The following is a 19,304-nucleotide window of genomic DNA, read 5'->3' as shown; positions in this document are numbered from 1 at the left end:
TCGTCGTAGACGAAAACAATTCGGCACAGTGATTGGTCGCATGAAGCCAAAAAAAAAAACATATTGCGCGGTTGCTAGGCAACCATCTGTATGGCGGCCATATTGGCCAGAAGAGCGACCTGGCGCCGAAGGCGCCTTTTCGTGCCCTCGCATTTGAACGAACTCGTCCTAGGGCGTTGAACGCAGCGACTCCCCGGTCGCTCCAGATCATCTACACATGTGGGGCATTAAAAGTTATTAAAAACTTTCTAATAGGATTTCCGGTTTTGTCATAGCAACGCCATGAATTTGGCGTTCGTTTTCGGGGTTCGCCGTCGCCTTTGAAGAGTCATAACTCGCACAAACTGTGGCCGATTTTACTGTAACTTGAATCGTTGGTCGAGTCGTCGGCCCCGGATGTTTTGATATGGGAATTTTGAAAATGGGCGCAATAGCGCCCCCTGCAGAGCACCGAATAAAAATGAATGGGGAAAAAAAGTAAACTTTGTCGTAGACAAATAAAATTTGGCACAGACGTCCGTCACGTGACCCCGATGAAAAAAGTCAATGATGGCCACGCCCATTTTTCCACCGTGTTGCCATGGCAACGACCCAATATCAAGTTTGGCGTAGCCAAACCAAAATTGGTACACATGTGCGTCATGACTGTCCAAACAAAAAAGTACATGACATGGTTGCTAGGCAACCAACAGGAAGTCGGCCATTTTGGGAAACATCGAGTGATCTGGCACCAAAGGCGTCATTTCATGCCCTCGCATTTGAACGAACTCGCCCTAGGGCGTTGAACGCAGCGACCCCTCGGTCGCTCCAGATCATCTACACATGTGGGGCATTAAAAGTTATTAAAAACTTTCTAATAGAATTTCCGGTTTTGTCATGGCAACGCCATGAATTTGGCGTTCGTTTTCGGCGCTCGCCGTCGCCTTCAAAGAGTCATAACTCGCACATACTTTGGCCGATTTTACTCTAACTTGAATCGTTGGTCGAGTCGTTGGCCCCGGATGTTTTGATATAGGAATTTTGAAAGTGGGCGCGTTAGCGCCCCCTGCAGAGCACCGAATAAAAATGAATGGAGAAAAAAAGTAAACTTTGTCGTAGACAAATAAAATTTGGCACAGACATCCGTCACGTGACCCCGATCAAAAAGTAAATAATGGCCACGCCCATTTCCCCACCGTGTTGCTATGGCAACAACCCAAAGTCGACTTAGGTTTAGCCAAACCAAAATTGGTACACATGTGCGTCATGACTGTCGGAATTTAAAAAAAAGTACATTACAGGGTTGCTAGGCAACCAACAGAAAGTTGGCCATTTTGGATAAATCGAGTGACCTGGTGCCGAAGGCACCATTTCGTTGCTCTTTTATAAACTCCACCGAGAGTGGCAGCGACATTATAATCACTCCACATCATCTATGCAACGTATAATTGCAAAATGGGCGGGTAGGGTGTGGCAACACCCTCGGTTATTGTGGTGGCAACTGGCCAACGGGCAAGAGCCATTCAATGCCATTTTGTGCAGATGCAAAAGGTTGTCAGTATGTTTTCCTGAACATAACTTATGTGCATACGAGCATCTTAACAAACTCAACCTAAAGTACATTTAGGAGGCCAATACACATGCGCACAAATTATTTCAGAATTATCCTGCCATTTATTCTGCAACAAAAGTTAGAGCTGTCCAGTTCAGCACCACAAGGCAATGTGTTGTATTGTTTACCAGATTGTTAAAATACAACTCGTCATAATTTGAAATCATTACATTATAGTAATAAAAACACATTACACGAAAATGTGCTGATATCAATTGACTCAAATAATTTAAGATGTTGGTTTTTAATAGTGTTGCACTGTAAATCTAATCAAACGCTAGCCATATGGATGCAATGACAATCATCAAGGAGTAAACCATGTCATTATAATTCTGTCCTCACCCTAGGTTCCATCGTCTTTCTTTTTTTATGCACTCTGTACCTGTATAGCACCTGAGGGCAGTGATGACTGTTTTGTAAATGTGCTTCAAAAATAAATTTGACCTTCACCTTGACCCTTGAAAATTCACAAAACCAGTGAACTATTTGTTGTTGTATGAGGATCAGGATATCAAAGCAGAATGTTACCTTCTCTTGGGTTCAGTTGTCAGCATGTATCATTTCAGGAGTGCTACATCACGTGGGTTGATGTCCATCAATACTTGATGGTTTTCCCGTCTAGCCCTCAGTAATGCAATGGATTTCATAAAGTTGATATCTGTGTCTACACAATATCATTCCTAGACTTGACCAAATGTATAGTTCAGTATACATCGTCTTTAATACATACATTGACTTATCATAATTGCTCACTAAACACACGCCACCCCGCCAGACCCGAAATGATTGAAATATGGCTCAACCCAACCTAATCATATAATTAAATATGCATATGTATTCATAAGTGCAAATAGCTCAGCTGTTTCCCACTTGCTTAAAATAAGAGCAGGAAACTGGTCTGAACCTGGACAAAACAAGTACTACACAAAGATTAAACATGGACTAAACTTGGACTAAACCTGGTCCAAACCAGGAGTGGATTAAACCTGGACGAAACAGGGCTCATGTTGAGAAGAAATGTGCATTGGCACATTGTGTACATAGACAATATGCTTCTGATATAGGGGCCAAAATATATATTTCGAACAAAAAACAAATCAGGATTCAATGAATCAACCTTTGCTAGACTTTTATTTTCTATTTGGACCTCAGTCAAATTTAATTCAGGACCCCTGGCTTAATGTATATATCTATTAATGTTAATTTAGCTTTACACATTCAACAAAACAATGAAAAAAGAGGGAAAAATGCACACACACACATATCTTTTAGCAGGCTTATTTACTTTTCATTTAGGTAGTGAATTTAAATGCAACACATGAAAAAAAGGGACACACATTCAGATAGTTTTCACAGCAAAATTGTATTCAATAAAAAGGTAATAAAAAAACGGGGAAACTGAAGATACATTATTTGAAAATAACTTTTAATTTTGGCTTTTACAAAATTAATCATCCAAACATGAACTATATACATCTAAATTGTAAATCTATGTTAAGTTGGAAAAACAAAACAAGATAAGTAAAATACTAAAGAGAACTAGACATTAATAGAAATCAATTAAACAATTTTACAAAACCATGTTTAAATATATTTATTTAAAATGTATGAAAAAGTATTTTTGAACAGTAGATTACAAGTAATGAGATAAATAAGAATTATTGCAATAAGAATTATGTTAGACCTACTATTTACAACTACTATAATAATAATATTCATTATTCAAAATACTATTATTACAATTAGTATAACTATTATGAGTATTAATATTATTATTTACATGTTAATATTTAATATTATGGATTAACCTAAATGTTTGATTGAACTAATTTATCCCTCTCTAAGCTAACCTTGAGCAACAGTGGCGAGGAAAAACTCCCTTTAAAGGCCAGAAACCTCGGACAGACCCCGGCTCAAGGTGGGTCGTCTGTCTCGACCAAGGAGAGACCAAAGGGTCTAAAGCTGGACCAAAGGAGGACCACATAAAAGAAAGGAAACGGAGAAAGGACTGAAGACTAAAGAGTCTAAATAGGACCAGAAAAAGAAGAAAGGACAACATTAAGTCAGGAACAAACAAACATCAGACCAAAGGGTCAAAGCCAGTCCCATCCAGACCAAAGAGTCTAAATAGGACCACACTAAATAGAGGAAATAAATAAGACCAACACAAGCACCACACCAGACCAACACAAGCACCACACCAGACCAACACAAGCACCCCACCAGACCAACACAAGCACCCCACCAGACCAACACAAGGACCACACCAGACCAACACAAGCACCACACCAGACCAACACAAGCACCCCACCAGACCAACACAAGCACCCCACCAGACCAACACAAGCACCTCACCAGACCAACACAAGCACCACACCTGACCAACACAAGCACCACACCAGACCAACACAAGCACCCCACCAGACCAACACAAGCACCCCACCAGACCAACACAAGCACCTCACCAGACCAACACAAGCACCACACCTGACCAACACAAGCACCACACCAGACCAACACAAGCACCACACCAGACCAACACAAGCACCTCACCAGACCAACACAAGCACCACACCAGACCAACACAAGCACCACACCAGACCAACACAAGCACCACACCAGACCAACACAAGCACCACACCAGACCAACACAAGCACCACACCAGACCAACACAAGCACCACACCAGACCAACACAAGCACCACACCAGACCAACACAAGCACCACACCAGACCAACACAAGCACCACACCTGACCAACACAAGCACCACACCAGACCAACACAAGCACCCCACCAGACCAACACAAGCACCACACCAGACCAACACAAGCACCACACCAGACCAACACAAGCACCACACCAGACCAACACAAGCACCACACCAGACCCACACAAGCACCACACCAGACCAACACAAGCACCACACCTGACCAACACAAGCAACAGACCAGACTACACCAGAATAAAAGAAGCACTACACCAGAATAAAAGCACTACACCAGACCAAAAAAACATTACCAGACTAAAAAAAGCACCAGACCAGACCAAAACAAGCAACAGACCAGACTACACCAGAATTAAAGAACTACACTGGACCAAAAAAGCACCACACCAGACCAAAACAAAACAAGCAACAGACCAGACTACACCAGAATAAAAGAACTACACCGGACCAAAAAAGCACCACACCAGACCAAAACAAGCAACAGACCAGACTACACCAGAATAAAAGAACTACACCGGACCAAAAAAGCACCACACCAGACCAAAACAAGCAACAGACCAGACTACACCAGAATAAAAGAACTACACCGGACCAAAAAAGCACCACACCAGACCAAAACAAGCAACAGACCAGACTACACCAGAATAAAAGAACTAGACCGGACCAAAAAAGCACTACACCAGACTAAAAAAAAGCACCACACCAGACCAAAACAAGCAACAGACCAGACTACACCAGAATAAAAGAACTACACCGGACCAAAAAAGCACTACACCAGACTAAAAAAAAGCACCACACCAGACCAAAACAAGCAACAGGCCAGACTACACCAGAAAAAAAGCGCTACACCGGACCAAAAAAGCACCACACCAGACCAAAACAAGCAACAGACCAGACTACACCAGAATAAAAGAACTACACCAGACCAAAAAACACTAAACCAGACTAAAAAAAGTACCACACCAGACCAAAACAAGCACCAGACCAGACAAAAAGCACTTCACCAGACCAGAAGCAGAACACAACAGCAGACCAAAACAAGCATTACAAAAAACGAGCATTACACCAAAACTAGTCTAACCCTGATCAAATCAAACCAACCATAATCCTAATCGTAATAAAAATTGTCCATAATCGACAAAATCTAGATAACATCACCTTCAAAGCACCAAACTCCAAAGGCATTCACATGATAAGGTATAAAAATTATGGTATATATAAACATGATAATTATAAACATAATAATGAAGAAACATGATAATGTAATCACTATCTACTACTCAAACATGATCATGCATGATAATGTATAAACAAGATAATCCATTAAGGCTCATTCATACTTAACAAGACGCAAGAACTTATTGTTCTTGCACCCTGAGCTGCAGAACAAAATGCCATGGAACTGTCCTCAGTTAGAAAACGCTTCCATGGTTTCAAGGCAAAAGTGACTTGATTTTGTTCTGCAGCTCAGAGTGCAAGAACAAGAAGTTCTTGCGCCTTGTGAAGTATGAATGAGCCTCTACACATGATAATGTATCAGTATCTACTACTCAAACATGATCACGCATGATAATGTATAAACATAATAATAAATAAACATGATTATGTAATCAGTACCTACTAATCAAACATGATCATGCATGATAATGTATAAACATGATATCACTATCTACTACTCAAAGATGATCATGCATGATAATATATAAACAAGATAATGTATTAAGGCTCATTCATACTTAAGATGCAAGAACTTCTTGTTCTTGCACCCTGAGCTGCAGAACAAAATGAAGTCATTATTTCCTTGTTGCCATGGAACTGTCCTCAGTTAGAAAACATTTCCATGGTTGCAAGGCAAAAGTGACTTCATTTTGTTCTGCAGCTCAGAGCGCAAGAACATGAAGTTCATGTGTCTTGTGAAGTATGAATGAGCCCTTAGACATGATAATGTATCAGTATCTACTAATCAAACATGATCATGCATGACAATGTATAAACATGATTATGAATAAACATGATAATGTATAAACATGATTATGAATAAACATGATAATGTAATCAGTATCTACTAATCAAAAATGATTATGCATGACAATGTATAAACATGATAATGTACTAAGGCTCATTCATACTTCACAAGATGCAAGAACTTCTTGTTCTTGCACCCTGAGCTGCAGAACAAAATGAAGTCATTATTGTCTTAACCATGGAACTGTCCTCAGTTAAAAAACGCTTCCATGGTTAAAAGGCAAAAGTGACTTCACTTAGTTCTGCAGCTCAGAGTGCAAGAAAAGGTTCTTGCGTCTTGTGAAGTATGAATGAGCTTTTAGACATGATAATGTAATCAGTACATACTACTCAAACATGATCATGCATGATAATGTATAAACATGATAATGAATAAATATGATAATGTATTAACATGATTATGTTATCAATATCTACAACTTAAACATGATCTTGCATGACCGACAGCAACACATAATCTAACCAGTCAAATACTTAAAAGAACAGGCAATCCCTTCGTGATCAGAGAAATATGTTGGCACAACCACAGAGTGAACTTCAAACTGTGTTGTTTTGACATATATATGGTCAATTAGGGTCCCTCTCTCGGTTGTAGGAGAGTCAACATACTGAATATAGCCTCTATCAAGCATCAATTTGGACAATTTGGAAGATTTCAGTATGTCCTCATTAAAGTCTCCAACAATAACAATGGTTCCACTCTTAGACTGCAGCCAATTAAATAGCCTCTTCAGGTTTTTGATGAACAAAGACATGGCATAAGATGGGGGACGATAAATCACAACAACTAAAATATTGAAAGCCTGATTATTATATGCTATACATTCCAAATCAAAATGAGGTACTGTGACATCATAAGCCCCATTTACATCACAGTACACGCCAACTCCCCCATGTTGTTGGCCACATAACTCTATAAGTGCTGGATTGGTGCTACTATTGTAACTATCACTACGGGACCGACTATGAAATAGGAAATTATCAATTTGCACCGTGTCTAAACACGAGTCAGCACTTAGCCATGTCTCTGTCACAGCAATGCAGTTAGGCCGCCAAAGCTGTGTGCACTGTGTCAAATCGGACACATGCCTACTTAAACCTTGAACATTCATCAAAAACAACACAAAAAAGTGTTCATTGTAGATGGGCCGAGACACACTTTCTGTCAAGAAGGGAGGCATAAAATGTAGAGCAAACTTAACCTGATCATTGCAATAAATGGCTTTTTCTTTGAAGTCTTGGATGGTGAGACCAGACAGGGTTCTTACTCTACTTAACGCAACATACGCTTGACCAGCAGAATCTATTTGATCAAGGGACACAACTGCGTTATCAACAGAAATGCCTTGGACCTTATGAACAGTACAGGCCCACGCAAGTCTAAGAGGAAACTGACGCCGAATGCCACCTTGATTGTTTGCACGTTCCTCCTCCGGTTCAATACGTGTACATCCAGCTAGATCAGGGGACGGGTGTCTATAACGTTGCCTTTTTTGAGAACCAGCAACGCTATCATCAAATAAAATGTAAACTGCTACTGGGAATGTTCTACCGGACCAAATAATATCTGTAATTGTGCCGCATATGCCATTAACAAGGCCATCATTAACATCTATATTTTTACATAGCATAATGCGTGCTCCGTTACCCAAAAATACCTCCTCTGGCAAGCATGTATGCTCGGTATTTAACAGAGGGGTCATTCTATCCTCCAATTTCCCTGTTTTCTTATTGCGACTATAATCCTTTGCAACGATCTTTACAAAATCCGGGCAGGTTTCACAAAGTTTATGGTGATTAAAGTCGTCAACTTGCCTATTTCTGGAATAAATATGCAAAGCATCAGACTCTTCCCCGGTTTCACAAAGTTTTAATAATTCAATATCTGAATTTAGCAGGGACGTAGTTCTAGATCGTGTTCTTAAACGGTTCAGCAATTGGGCAAAATCCTCATCTTTCTGACGCATGATCGTCGTCAATTCCACAAATGAGAATTTTGCCCACAAGTCTGAACTGTCTCCGTCTCTATACAGGGCTGTATCTTTAATTGGCCTTAACTGATAAAAATCCCCTACAGCTATTACACAAATATTACCAAACCGGGAAGAGTCACCTGATTGTTTGATTTGTGTCAGTCTACTGTCAATATATAGCATTAAATTATGGCCGACCATGGAAATCTCATCAATAATCAAAATCTGTAAATCCCTAAATCTGACACGGGCGCTATTTGCCTTGTCTTCTAATAATGTTTTGACTGGCTTTGTTGGGGGGACTGGTATGTGAAAAGTGTTATGGATAGTAGCTGCTCTTAAATTGTATGCTGCTACCCCTGTTGGTGCGGTAAGTAGGATGCTGATGCCATCAGGATCCCGGCACAAAGGTGCCAGCAACCTGGTAGCTTCATACTGTATTGCTCTAATCAGGTGACTCTTCCCGGTTCCCGCCCCACCCGTAATGAATACATGAAATGGCTCTGGTTTGGTACCCGCTACTTTGTTCAAACACCATGCCCGGATTTTGTAAAAAATGGCCATTTGCTGTTCATTTAATGAACGAACTAAAGCTAAACCCTCTTGCCTACTAAGGATATTATTTTGTCTTTCTATGTGGGCTATTTCCTCGTGGCGTACGGCCAACTCAGGAATGGGAAGAGGCTCCTCTTCTTCAGGGTATTGGGCTCGTTGCTGTTCTATTTCCTCGATGCTGTCTAAACGTTCAGATTCCTGCTCGGGACACAACGAAGCCCATCCGCTCTCCAGGACTTCGTCAGAGACGACTTCCTCCTGGAGCTTTTCGATGTCTTCTTTTATGACATCAAATTTGCTTCTATTCAATTTAACTATTGAATGTACACTATGTATTGAACCGTCGGAGAACTCAATCCTGCCATTTTTATAAAACAGCAAAAACGTCTCGCAAGTATCCGGTTTCAATTCTGTACGATAGGGCACATACAGTTCAATCAGGACCCTATAGTACAGTTCTGGATTTTTGGTTTTTGAAGGACGCATATGATCGATTACGGCAGCTTCAGATCTCGTTCGTTTAACAATATATCCGCAATCATTCTGAAGTTGAATGGACTTCTTAGATCTTTGGCTGTTTGAAAGGACGCGATACTCTGACGCAAACGTCGCAATACACATATCATTAAACACGCTATCGTCGGGACGGTTCTTATACCGGTCCACAATGTTGAGCATCCATATGTCCTCCTCGCGATCTGTTTCCTCAATGGTGCTTAATGGTTTGCTCATTCTAACTATGTTTTCTCCCGTTGGAATAAAAACAAGTTTCCTGGAAGACTCCATCAAATGCATCCCCGTTAATAAATAAATGGCCTCCTGAGCAGATACTTCTCTATTATGGAGGAAAACTGTACCCACTTTTTTCAATGCCTCCTTGGCGTCTAGATTCCCTTTCTGTGCTTCCTTTTGAGAGTTAGCCAATAATAATCCTATCTCCCGTTCAGATTTGCCCATATATGATATTACGTACACAATGCAAGCATAGGGATTGCAAACATATTGAATATCAAAATTTGCATTCCATAATTTGGCGATCCCCCTACTGAAATTATTAATCCAAATCGCGTTGACTTTCCTCATCAAAACAATATGTGTACGACCACCCAAAGAACAATAAGCAATTTCAAAAACTTCCTGATTAAACCCCAGAGAATCAAACAGATCTTCGGGGAGGACATATGCGCAGTCTTTGGCAGAACTAGCTTTTTTGACGGCAGCCACAAGCGCTGCAGCTCGCTCAGCATTTATGGTCCTATGGCATATACATGGCACTTCTCGGGCTTCATCCTGGGGGTTATCTTTATTGTCTTTGTGACACTTTGGGCATTTAGGTTTGCTTGATCGTTTTATAAAAGTGCGCGCAGACGGGGGGCGGGGGAAATTAAAACGACAAACAGTTTTGTTTTTCCTACATGATTTGGAGTGGTTCTCTGAATGTTTCTGCACAGAGGTGACGATTTCGTGTAACGCATCGTCCTCTGGTGGCAGCTCACAGGTGACGTATTTATCTATAAACGCGATCACCTCTTCATCTGTGTTTACATCTAATTTAGGTGCTCCTCGCACCCACAGAAGTATATGGACATGTGGGGAGCCTCGCTGTTGGAACTCAACGCGGTAAAAATAGTCATCTATTTCTCCTATAGGATGTGCTGGGGACATTAAAACGTCCTTGAGAAATATGCGCCAGCGATAATCAAACATCCTTGCCGCGGTAGCCGGATTACGCTGCAAGAGTTCACAACGTTCTGCCCACTCTAAGTCCTCTACAGTTTGATCTCGGCCATCCTGTCTAAGAACGGTGTTAATCAAGTTTTTCCAGCGCATATCTGCGCTGGAAAAGGAACAGAACCAGGTTGGGTTTTCGCGCTTGTGCAGCAATGCCATCATGTGTCTCTTACCACCGCCCCAATATGGTGGAGAGCCTCTAATCGGCCTAAGAAAACGATAGCCACAATCGCGCTCTACCATCTTCTTAAGTGATTCTTTTAGATCCGAATCATTGCTGCCGCGATCGTGAGGTCGGTTAGGATTAGTGTCGCCCTTCCGAAGTGCGATGGATACACTAGAGACCACTTGCTGAAGAACCGATAAATAATATGCATAAAAAATGAATGATAAACACCGCGCAAATCGGCCATCGGCATGCATTATACGATTGTTTAAATAGCGATATAAAGTTATACGAATCAGTCTTCTGTCAAGAAATGTACCGCGGCCGCGTGGAAACAAACAAGGAAAGCATTTGGCTTCATTTCCCTTATCTGAAAGTAATTTGATAGGGTTGTTACCTTCAGTAGGTGCTAGATTTAAAACACCATCCAAGTACTGATCCAATATGTGTTGGCCTAAATTCACAGGCAAAGAACAAGTATCCTGAAAGATGCAGTATCGCTGTTGGTCATGCAGGACTTCGTCATCAAGGTTCACATCAGGAGGTTTTCCATCCTCTTGATGTGAATTTGATGACTTGTCCTTACCTTCATCTAAAGAAACATCCATTTCTTCAATGTCCGGATCCTGATCATCCTGATCTTCTCTAGAAAATTCATTAATCCACGTTTCATCAAAATTAATATCAGAAAAATACCTATTAATGCTCTTTAAACGCTGAATTGCTAACTTAATACGCATTGTGTTGACAAACCTATATTTATAATGGCCTTTATAAGTGAGTTTGCGCTTAAGTTTAATTGGCAACACAACACCACCCAAATCTGAACGGGGCAATAACTTGGCTGTTTCTGCTATATTTGAAGGGACACAGGTGACTGGCCCGTGAATTCCCTTTTGGCCTCCCTTAGGTAACGCTACCATCTTCATCAAAGCTACATTGGGCGAGACCAAAAGTTCCTCCACATCGTTTAAAAATGCCAATTCTTCTGGGATGGGATCAAGTTCCAAGTTGTTAAAAGAACTTTCTGGTGGAATGCAACCCCTAAGAATCTTACGGTGACAGGTGAAACAAATCCACAACTTACCTCTAGCTGTTTTCTTAACTGAACATGGGCGGGCACAGGCTTTACTACATTTATGTAAATATGTGTCTTTAATGCACTTATTAGCTACATCTAAAACTCTGTCATTCTTTCTATAGTTATTTAAGCTACAGGGTTTTACAGATTTTTCAAAGAATAACCTATGGCAAACAGAACAGATGTATTCTGGCCCTTTTTCAACTTTCGCTAAGAAACACTGTGCTACATAATCAAAGTCTTTTAATTTAAGTTTATGCTCTTTTTTCAAAGTCTCTTGAATATGCTTTTTATTTTCACTAGTATGATATCTAGTTTTACTACTTATTATTTTATCTTCTCTAAAAATGGGATTTTCATACTTTCTTTTACTGGCTGCTTTTGATTTCTCCCGATGTGATAAACTTATCCTATATTTTTCCTTACTAAGTGCTTTCTTCTCATCTCTATGCAACTTATCTGTACTATATTTTACTTTGCTGTGAGCTTTAACGCTTTCTTGATGCAGCAAATCCCTACTATATTTCTCCTTACTAAGTGCTTTCTTTTTATCTCTATGCAACTTATCTGTAGTATATTTTATTTTGCTGTAAGCTTTAACGCTTTCTTGGTGCAGCATATCCCTACTATATTTTTCTGTGCTGTAAGCTTTAACGCTTTCTTGGTGCAGCATATCCCTACTATATTTTTCTGTGCTGTAAGCTTTAACGCTTTCTTGGTGCAGCATATCCCTACTATATTTTTCTGTGCTGTAAGCTTTAATGCTTTCCTGGTGCAGCTTATCCCTCCTATATTTTTGAATGCTCATTGCTTTAACTTTATCCCTGTGCAGCAAATTTTCTTTATACAACTCTATACTTCTTTTTTTCAACATGTTTCTTAACGAAAGTTGTTTCCAGTACTTCTGTCTGTTCATTTGCCTTATTTTCTGTCTATGGGCAGTGTTATGTCGATATGTTACTCTCTGAAGAGTATTAACTTTCTGTTTGTATTGGGCCTGCTCATATTTCGTTCTAAAATACTCTTTCATTGTCTCTCGACGTCTAAGTACAAATTTACTCACTTTCCTATTTACTTCGAAATCACCGCTTACTTTTTGTGCTTGTGCATCATGTGTTGCTGAGATTGTGCTAGATCTCAAACTACGCCCTGTGTTATTGTTATTATTTTGACAAATACCACAACAACCCTGCCCCCCAGAATCTTTAACACATTTAACTACCTCGTAATGATTTCGATTGCAGTTTTCTAAATATATAGATTGACTTGACTGTGCTCTACCCTTACATGTGTATTCAAGCCAATTCCCATTAAAGAATGTAAATATACCTACCCCTAAAATGTCGGCTGTTACCTGTATCTCTACCTCTGTGGCCCAACTACCTACATATTTCATTCTTTTAGTTTGGATATACTCATAAACTGAGGGGGAATAGGGACACCATAAACTCTTATATTTTAAAGGATTCTTTTCTAGTTCTTTTACAACTGAAATCCTAATTCTTCTATGATTCTTTTGAGTTCCACTTACTGCAAGGGAGATTGCACGGAAAAAACAATTCCCATCAGCAACAATGGACTCATTTTTACATGGGGCGCCTAATGACCTACTGGTGGTAATTTGGGGCATAGCAATATGTTCAAACTGTATTTCTAATTTCCTACACAAAGACTGGCAAATATCATTATCTATAGGGGTGAAATATCTCGTTCTTTGAGTATGGCTGATAAACTCTAAACCTGCATCAACTTTTTTAGAGAGGATAGTTTTAGATTTCTTTGATCTGTGAACGCCCTTGGTGTTTGGAGGCTTTGCATTAACCTTAGGCACACTACAACCAACTGACTGCATCTGCTCGCTAATGTTAGCATGCTCGCTGATGCCAACATCCTCGCTGATGCCAACATCCTCGACGATGGCAACATCCTCGACGATGGCAACATCCTCGACGATGGCAACATCCTCGACGATGGCAACATCCTCGACGATGGCAACATCCTCGACGATGGCAACATCCTCGACGATGGCAACATCCTCGCCGATGGCAACATCCTCGACGATGGCAACATCCTCGCTGATGGCAACATCCTCAAATGCAACAGTTACAACAACACCAGTCAGCTCAAACTGTTTCTCCGCACGCTTATAACAACGTGCTAAACGACAAAAGTGCCCAGACAGATCTTCAATAGACCTAAAGAACACCACAACACTTTTGCCATAAGCATCGACCATCCCAATCACACTCCGAGAGTGAGAGTCGACCACAGCGTACACACCGTTATCATGAATGATGGCACAAGTGCTGCCACACATGGTGAACAGGCAGGTGTCATACAGTGCCAACATTCTTTCTAAACCACTGCGCAGGCTAACAATGATCATGTTATCAATAAACTCCCCACTGTCAACACCAACTACACCGGGAAGACCTTCAGTGAACTCAAAACAAACCTTTTGTCCCTCAATGTCCCACTCATGTGGGAGCTCTGGGACCAACAACATACTTGACCCGGGAGCAATCCTGCCACTAACTTTGCAGTATCTATACAACTCATCACCCAAAACAAGAGTCCGGTCTAAGTCCTGCTTCTGCCACAACGACACACGACCCACAGTGTGCTTAGCAAGACTCATCAGTGCAATCCCCATACACTGAGAGCCAGCAAACGCGAACCGATTACTCCCCTGGTGAAAGGAGCCACGGATGTTCCGTGGAAGAGTGACCGGCACCGACTCACCTTGACTTACCTCAGAAACACCGGGGGAGTCTTCTTTTCTTCTACAACCTGCTTTAACCGGTACATCAAGACCAAAACCAACAATCTCAACATCACCATCATCTACATCGACAACAACATCACTCCTGGTCTTCTTGGTCCTTCCATCGGCCTTCCTTGGACTGCGGATGTGACGCTTCCTGTTCTTCTTCCTCTTCTGTAAAAAAGACAATAAATATGCTTGAGCAATGTATAATACAAAGAAAAAATCAATACTTGATTTATATTTATCAAGCTATGAGATAATAGTGTGGGGGAACCAGGTTTCCTTCATCACAAAGGTTTGTTGGACTGAGAATATAGTAAAAATAACTAATTCTGTTTTAACAGGGAATTACCTCCAAATAAGGTGGTAAAGCACTACTTCAAACTAAATCTAGAACATGTCATTTTATAGTAAGTTTGAAGTGATTTCTCATTACAAACTGTTTTATATTATTAATTGCACAAATCTGATAAACGAGTGTGACAGACAACGGCACCTGAACTTTAGATTTCAGTTTAGTACATCAGGCTTTAACCTCTTAACCCCCACCTGAACTGAGCACATTTCTCCAGTTTGACTTTACCCAAATCTAAAAGCTTTTTGGAAAAGGTGTCAAAATAGAACAAAAAAGTGGATGAAAATGGAACAAAAATGTTACAGAAGAGCGACAATAATATGACAAAAAAGTGACAGAAATACAACGAAAAAATGATTAAACGTTCACAAAAATATAACAAATGCGACAGCAAAAGCAGAAACTAAAAAGCTACAAATAAAAGGCCACACAAAGACAAAAATGAAGCAAATATGTGCCAAAAAAGAGACAAAGAAGCAATAAATGAGCAACAAAAACATGCCAAAAAAGCAAAAATAACACAAAAAGTGAAAAGAGTGTAAAAAAATGCGGCTATACGACAAAGCAGTTGGGATCAGTTTTGTAGGTCTTAGCTTTCAAATGAAGTATAACACTGTTGCTCTCCAGTACAGATGCTTTTATAATTGGGTAAAGTCAAACTGTAGAAAATGCACTTGGCTATCAGGTAAAGTCACAGAACATTCACACTATACAGACCCTTTTTACGTTCATCAAGAATAACACTTTTTGACTTATAATACCTATAATGATAATACTCAAATGAACACTCCAATACCAACCTGGCCTTTCACCAGAACATCAGCGTCGTTGGCAGGCGGTGTTCCAAGTGGCCCAGCTCCGGGCTCCGTCTATGTGGTAAATAAAGTCATATAATTAACCAAAACAATAACCTCCAGAATTCACTCACTGAGCTTCAACTCTCGGCTGCACTAGCACTAATTAGGGCTTGATGGGCTTATTGTGAACTACAATTGAATAAATGTCTTTAAGGGCTTAAAAAAAAGTATATGTAAAACATTAGCGTGTAGAGTGTTTTTGTAATTGTAAATAATATCACAATAGTCATCAGTAAAGCCTATATTTGCTTTAAACAGACTTGGGAACACAGACAGGTTATGCATGTAAAGTATGCTTTTAAAGTTAGAGACACCAACCTGGTCCTTCTCCATCACAGCAGGAGAAACACCGCCCACATCAGCACTGGCAGGTGATGCTCCAGGGGTCACCTTCACAGCTGGCACCGCCTGGACAGTAAATGAATAAAACACAATGAGCAAAGTATTAATATATAGTAATAAAATAAGTTCACATCAAAGACACCGACCAGGTCCTCCAGCAACGAGTCCAGGATCTTCAGGTCATCAGTGGGTGACTGGTCACTCTTGGTCCTAACAAGGAGTTTCCTTGGACTGCGGTTGTGACCCTTCCTCCTCTTCTTCCTGCCCTATAAAAGATACAAAGCATATGATACAGCAATGTGTAATAGGGAAAAAAACAATACTTGGTTTATTCATAATGCTGTGGGAAAAACTTGAGAGGGGAACCAGGCTTCCTTCATGGCAAAGGCCTGAAAGTTTATGTTTGGTTGAGAATATACTACAAAATAACTAATTCTGTATTAACAGTGAATTAACCTCTACTAATACAAAAGATGATTTACTAATGCAGGAGGTTAATAGCAAGCACTACTTCAAACTGAAACAGGGACATTTCACAGAATGGTACAAGCTATTCATCAGTAGAAACCTTTTTATATTACTTGTGCAAATCTGATAAACAAATGTAACAGACAGACTTTAGATTTCAGTTTAGTACATCAGGCTTTAACCTCTTAACCCCCACCTGAACTGAGCACATTTTCTCCAGCTTTACCCAAATCTAAAAGCTTTTGGGAAAAGTTATAGCAACAAAAACGAGGATGAAAATGTGACAAAAGAGCGATGAAAACATAAGAAAAAGGACCAACAAAAAAGAAAGACCATGAAAAAGTGACAAAAGCTAAGCAAGTAAGTGAGAAAAAGAGCGACAAAAACGTGCCAGAAAAGAAACAATAATGCAACAAAAACATGACAAAAGAGCGTAACAAAAATGCAACGATAACACAACAAAAACAGGATCAGTTTTGTAGGCCTTGGCTTTCAAATGAGGCGTAACACTGTTGCTCTACAGTACAGAAGCTTAGATTTAGGTAAAGCCGAACTGGAGAAAATGTGCTCGGTTATGTTGGGGGTTAAGAGGTTAAATCACATTGCATGTACAGATGCTGGAAGTTTTGTTAATGAAAACAGATTTTTACCATAATATAGGCAAGCATAAGCTTAAAGGAATAGGCCACCGTTTTTCCATACTGAGATATCTTCATACCTGAGCTTAGGAGTTCTTTTGTAGCTGTCTGGTCTTCACAGGTGCAGGTGCTTCACAGATTACGGACGGCGTTAGCATTTAGCCTCTCCCCCTCTCCTCTATAGCTCCAAAGAAGGTCAAGTTAGAAGCGACCAAGCTCTTCCACGTTTCCCCTATTTACATACGGTTACATGAGCCTTTACACAATCCAAGTATAGTTACACAAAATTAAACATGTGCATATTCTGAGCGGATAAAAAGATATATAAACTATATTGCAAGGCGTAGTAATATCACCACGCCTTGCAATATAGTTCCCTTTTTATTCGCTTACAAAATCGTCATGTTTAATTTTGTGTAACTATACTTGGATTGTGTAAAGGCTCATGTAACCGTATGTAAATAGGGGAAACCTGGAAGAGCTTGGTCGCTTCTAACTTCACTCCTGTTTGGTCCCATAGAAGAGGCTAAATGCTAATGCCATCTGTGCTCTGTTTACGTGACTGAGCGCACATAAAGACCAGACAGCTACAAAAGAACTCCTAAGCTCAGGTAAGAAGATATCTCAGTATGGAAAAACGGTGGCCTATTCCTTTAACCAAGCACATTTTTTCCAGTTCAGCTTTACCCAAATCTAAAAGCTTCTTGATTGGAGAGTTCACAGCCTGTAGGCCAGTGTAATACCTCATTTGAAAGCAAAGACCTACAAAACTGCTCTAAAATGTTCCCAATGTGGACACAACCGCCGTTGTGTTGTGGACATAGCCCGTGACTTTTTTGTTATGCTGTGTTTTTGTCACTATTAAGATATGTTTTTTTCAAGAAGCTTTTACATTTGGGTAAAGTTGAACTGGAGAAAATGTGCCCGGTTAATGCAGGGGTTAAGAGGATAAAGGTCATGCTGGAGACACCAACCTGGTCCTTCATTGCATCAGGAGAAACGGCGCCCACATCAGCACTGGTAGATGACGCTCCGGGTGTCACCTCCACAGCTGGCACCGCCTGGACAGTAAATGAATAAAACACAATGAGACAAATATTTAGATAGTACGGGTCGTTTTCTTTCCTGACCCACTGTATATCAAACCTGACCCACCCGACCCGAAAAAAAAGTTTGCCAACCCAACCCGAACCCCCGAACCCGCACACATTGAAAAACTGCAACATGAGTCACGTTGCAGCTGCTCTGACTTAAAGGAATAAGCCACCGTTTTTCCATACTGAGATATGTTCTTACTTGAGCTTTGACAAGTTCTTTAGGACCTGTCTGATCTTCACCCGTGCCTTCAGTCACGTAAACACAGAGCATACGGCGTTAGCATTTAGCCCCTCCCTCTCTCCTCTATAGCTCCAAAACAGGTCAAGATAGAAGCTACCAAGCTCTTCCACGTTTTCCCTATTTAAATATGGTTACGTGAAGTGTTACACTACAAAGTATAATTACACAAAATTAAACGATGTGGATTTTCTAAGCGGATAAAAGGGGGAACTATATTGTAAGGTGTAATAATACCAGGAGTAGTTCGAAATCCGCCCAGTAATCTTCACTTTACTGCGCGGATGCCAAACTACTCCTGGTATTATTACGCCTTACAATATAGTTCCCCTTGGGAACTTGGCAGATTCTATCTTGACCAGTTTTGGAGCTATAGAGGAGAGGGGGAGAGAGGCTAAATGCTAACGCCGTCTGCGCTGTGTTTACGTGACTGAAGGCACGGGTGAAGACCAGACAGGTCCTAAAGAACTCGTCAAAGCTAAGGTAAGAACATATCTCAGTATGTAAAAACGGTGGCCTATTCCTTTAAACAGGAGCGCGTCAGTGGAGAATTAACACTTGATGCTTTGTTTTGCTACTGCACCGCTGAGGAACCTTTGAAATCGCTTATCATGAAACAAGGAGCAGAAACTATCATGAGGCTTTACTTCCATCACGTTATGAAAATATCTTTCCGTCAAACTAAACAGAGTTT

The 19,304-nt window shown here is 40.5% G+C and overlaps 1 long non-coding RNA gene across 1 annotated transcript in view; it reads right to left on the bottom strand.

The window, feature by feature from the left end:
- LOC306974887 overlaps positions 1-19,304 on the bottom strand; it is an 87,592-nt gene that overhangs the window by 26,241 nt on the left and 42,047 nt on the right. The window contains exon 2 of the long non-coding RNA XR_013793672.1: positions 4,977-5,001. This is a non-coding gene — a long non-coding RNA (uncharacterized lncRNA). The remainder of the gene's footprint in view (positions 1-4,976; positions 5,002-19,304) is intronic.

Source organism: Gobius niger (assembly GCF_951799975.1).
Source record: "Gobius niger genome assembly, chromosome: 15".
In the NCBI taxonomy this organism is placed as follows: domain Eukaryota; kingdom Metazoa; phylum Chordata; class Actinopteri; order Gobiiformes; family Gobiidae; genus Gobius; species Gobius niger.
This window is presented reverse-complemented; position numbering and strand designations above follow the sequence as displayed.